Source organism: Schistocerca americana, unplaced genomic scaffold (genome assembly GCF_021461395.2).
Source record: "Schistocerca americana isolate TAMUIC-IGC-003095 unplaced genomic scaffold, iqSchAmer2.1 HiC_scaffold_416, whole genome shotgun sequence".
Taxonomy (NCBI): Eukaryota; Metazoa; Arthropoda; class Insecta; order Orthoptera; family Acrididae; genus Schistocerca; species Schistocerca americana.
The window spans coordinates 90,001-95,000 of NW_025726144.1; positions in this window are offsets into that span (position 1 = coordinate 90,001).

The window sequence follows — 5,000 nt, forward strand, 5'->3', positions numbered from 1 at the left end:
CAACACGCGCCACTACATCAACAGACGGCTCATGCTGATCGCCATCCAGGGCATACCACACTGCAATCCGGCTCTTATAGGGAGACGACACATAGCTGAGTGCACAACAGTTGGACCGCATGGTTCGCCGTTGTTGGCGCAGTCGTTGTACGGTCACATGTACCACGATGTATCATTCAGTACATGAGGACCAATGTGCAGTACAGTGTGTGATTTGGACGTACAACATCAGCGGACAGTTGACACAGGCCGTACCACAGCGTAGGCTAAGTGCTTCGCCATGCGAATGCCAATGAACAACTGCGAAGGGCATTGAGCATGTACGTCCTGCTGCCATCCACATTACAGTGTATCGCTGCAAGGTGTTTAACATGAAGCGATACACTGGGGACCAGGCAGTGCGAGTAGCAAACTATATTGCGGGGGTTGCAGTTAGGCAACACTACACTAATTTAACGCGTCGTATGACAATTACAGAGCGGGTTAAGGCCCAACGTGTGTTGGGTTAAGGCCCAACGTGTGTTGGGTTAAGGCCCAACGTGTGTTGGGTTAAGGCCCAACGTGTGTTGGGTTAAGGCCCAACGTGTGTTGGGTTAAGGCCCAACGTGTGTTGGGTTAAGGCCCAACGTGTGTTGGGTTAAGGCCCAACGTGTGTTGGGTTAAGGCCCAACGTGTGTTGGGTTAAGGCCCAACGTGTGTTGGGTTAAGGCCCAACGTGTGTTGGGTTAAGGCCCAACGTGTGTTGGGTTAAGGCCCAACGTGTGTTGGGTTAAGGCCAAACGTGTGTTGGGTTAAGGCCCAACGTGTGTTGGGTTAAGGCCCAACGTGTGTTGGGTTAAGGCCCAACGTGGGTTGGGTTAAGGCGCAACGTGGGTTGGGTTAAGGCCCAACGTGGGTTGGGTTAAGGCGCAACGTGGGTTGGGTTAAGGCGCAACGTGGGTTGGGTTAAGGCGCAACGTGGGTTAGGTTAAGGCGCAACGTGGGTTAGGTTAAGGCGCAACGTAGGTTAGGTTAAGGCGCAATATAGGTTAGGTTAAGGCGCAATATAGGTTAGGTTAAGGCGCAATATAGGTTAGGTTAAGGCGCAATATAGGTTAGGTTAAGGCGCAATATAGGTTAGGTTAAGGCGCAATATAGGTTAGGTTAAGGCGCAACGTAGGTTAGGTTAAGGCGCAACATAGGTTAGGTTAAGGCGCAACATAGGTTAGGTTAAGGCGCAACATGGGTTAGGTTAAGGCGCAATATAGGTTAGGTTAAGGCACAATATGGGTTAGGTTAAGGCACAATATGGGTTAGGTTAAGGCACAATATGGGTTAGGTTAAGGCACAATATGGGTTAGGTTAAGGCACAATATGGGTTAGGTTAAGGCACAATATGGGTTAGGTTAAGGCACAATATGGGTTAGGTTAAGGCACAATATGGGTTAGGTTAAGGCACAATATGGGTTAGGTTAAGGCACAATATGGGTTAGGTTAAGGCACAATATGGGTTAGGTTAAGGCACAATATGGGTTAGGTTAAGGCACAATATGGGTTAGGTTAAGGCACAATATGGGTTAGGTTAAGGCACAATATGGGTTAGGTTAAGGCACAATATGGGTTAGGTTAAGGCACAATATGGGTTAGGTTAAGGCACAATATGGGTTAGGTTAAGGCACAATATGGGTTAGGTTAAGGCACAATATGGGTTAGGTTAAGGCACAATATGGGTTAGGTTAAGGCACAATATGGGTTAGGTTAAGGCACAATATGGGTTAGGTTAAGGCACAATATGGGTTAGGTTAAGGCACAATATGGGTTAGGTTAAGGCACAATATGGGTTAGGTTAAGGCACAATATGGGTTAGGTTAAGGCACAATATGGGTTAGGTTAAGGCACAATATGGGTTAGGTTAAGGCACAATATGGGTTAGGTTAAGGCACAATGTGGGTTAGGTTAAGGCACAACGTGGGTTAGGTTAAGGCACAACGTGGGTTAGGTTAAGGCACAACGTGGGTTAGGTTAAGGCACAACGTGGGTTAGGTTAAGGCACAACGTGGGTTAGGTTAAGGCACAACGTGGGTTAGGTTAAGGCACAACGTGGGTTAGGTTAAGGCACAACGTGGGTTAGGTTAAGGCACAACGTGGGTTAGGTTAAGGCACAATACGGGTTAGGTTAAGGCACAATACGGGTTAGGTTAAGGCACAATACGGGTTAGGTTAAGGCACAATACGGGTTAGGTTAAGGCACAATACGGGTTAGGTTAAGGCACAATACGGGTTAGGTTAAGGCACAATACGGGTTAGGTTAAGGCACAATACGGGTTAGGTTAAGGCACAATACGGGTTAGGTTAAGGCACAATACGGGTTAGGTTAAGGCACAATACGGGTTAGGTTAAGGCACAATACGGGTTAGGTTAAGGCACAATACGGGTTAGGTTAAGGCACAATACGGGTTAGGTTAAGGTACAATACGGGTTAGGTTAAGGCACAATACGGGTTAGGTTAAGGCACAATACGGGTTAGGTTAAGGCACAATATGGGTTAGGTTAAGGCACAATATGGGTTAGGTTAAGGCACAATATGGGTTAGGTTAAGGCACAATATGGGTTAGGTTAAGGCACAATATGGGTTAGGTTAAGGCACAATATGGGTTAGGTTAAGGCACAATATGGGTTAGGTTAAGGCACAATATGGGTTAGGTTAAGGCACAATATGGGTTAGGTTAAGGCACAATATGGGTTAGGTTAAGGCACAATATGGGTTAGGTTAAGGCACAATATGGGTTAGGTTAAGGCACAATATGGGTTAGGTTAAGGCACAATATGGGTTAGGTTAAGGCACAATATGGGTTAGGTTAAGGCACAATGTGGGTTAGGTTAAGGCACAACGTGGGTTAGGTTAAGGCACAACGTGGGTTAGGTTAAGGCACAACGTGGGTTAGGTTAAGGCACAACGTGGGTTAGGTTAAGGCACAACGTGGGTTAGGTTAAGGCACAACGTGGGTTAGGTTAAGGCACAACGTGGGTTAGGTTAAGGCACAACGTGGGTTAGGTTAAGGCACAATACGGGTTAGGTTAAGGCACAATACGGGTTAGGTTAAGGCACAATACGGGTTAGGTTAAGGCACAATACGGGTTAGGTTAAGGCACAATACGGGTTAGGTTAAGGCACAATACGGGTTAGGTTAAGGCACAATACGGGTTAGGTTAAGGCACAATACGGGTTAGGTTAAGGCACAATACGGGTTAGGTTAAGGCACAATACGGGTTAGGTTAAGGCACAACGTGGGTTAGGTTAAGGCACAACGTGGGTTAGGTTAAGGCACAACGTGGGTTAGGTTAAGGCACAACGTGGGTTAGGTTAAGGCACAACGTGGGTTAGGTTAAGGCACAACGTGGGTTAGGTTAAGGCACAACGTGGGTTAGGTTAAGGCACAATACGGGTTAGGTTAAGGCACAATACGGGTTAGGTTAAGGCACAATACGGGTTAGGTTAAGGCACAATACGGGTTAGGTTAAGGCACAATACGGGTTAGGTTAAGGCACAATACGGGTTAGGTTAAGGCACAATACGGGTTAGGTTAAGGCACAATACGGGTTAGGTTAAGGCACAATACGGGTTAGGTTAAGGTACACATTGTTGTAAGGAAAGGTGTTTTGGGGGGGGGGGGGGCCGGTTTGTTGATTGTGATTATCGTAAGTAAATGACTGCGGCATCATCTGATTTGCCACGTCAGGGTGCACCTTTGGCTCATAACAGGCGGCGCTCTGATTCCATGCTTGTGGCAGACCTGTGTCTTTCATTCCTGCCATTGTTTGTGTGCTGTGACAGGAGGCAGTATTGTGATGTTGGGTGTACCCCTGTGTAGGACATGTGTGGGTGTTGGTGGCTTAGCTGAGCAATGGTGGTTGTCGGAAGGGTGGGATATTCTGTTTTGTGAGTGGACCTCCCGGTCTGGTTATGATAGTGTGGATAGTCTAATGTGGCGGAGAGGATGCACTGGGTGTTGTTCCATGCTGGTGCTTACATATTGTCTCTGTGCCTGTTACAGGCAGAGAGTAGTGCGTGATAAGAGTGTCTGGCTGACGTGTGGTTGTGATTGTGAGCAGAGTCTTTCAGCATGTATACGGACAGTTGTATACATTATCTGTATTTTGATGGCTCTATCTATTACTAATCAGCGCCGTGTATACGTTTCATCCGGTTCCAGTCGAAACTGTTGTATCTCTGTACATTAGTGACACGGCGAGGCCGCCATGTAGTTACTCGTCTCGGCAGCTTCCACCGGTGTATGGCAAATGATTATAAGGAATCAGTCTAGTCGTCAATACCGATAGTGTGACGTCACATGTCTGGGGTGGGGGACGCTGCGCCCTTCCGGTGGGTCATGGCCTAGAAAGACTCTTCCCACGCAGGGGGGCTTGGACTGTCATTGACTCTTCCGAGTAATATACTTGCCGTACGTTTTTGCGACTGCGAGTGCAACGCTCACCGGTACCGACATGGATGGAGCGCCTCCTAGCTGACCGCTGAGCATCTGCATTCGTACAGAGAGCAACGCGATCGCGTCTGTAGCTCGTAAGTGGTACAGCTCGCAGCTCATGTATAGGGACAGCGGGAATGTCGCATATTGGACATAACTCTTCATGAAACGCACGTTATAGGGGTGGATTGCACATTGCGCGTGCGAGCAAAGTCCGCCGTTCATCCGCTGGAGTTGCGGGTTGGGCGGTTGGGGTGGGGCACGAACGGGTGCAGGTGGAGTGATTGCCGGTCCACGACTTCGTGCGGCAGAGGCGCTGGCGTTGGGGTGCTGTTGTCGACAGAGGATGCAGGCTTTGTGGGTGGGGTCGAAAGAAGGGCACTGTGGGCCCATGGCTGTCTTAGTCGGCTTGGCGTCTCATAGATGACGGTATCGTCGTTGCAGGAGGTCATGTTGCGGGAGACCTACAGATGGCGGTATGTTTTGCGGTGCGCTCGGCATGGCGGACGTAGTGTTGTCAGATTCGCATAGATG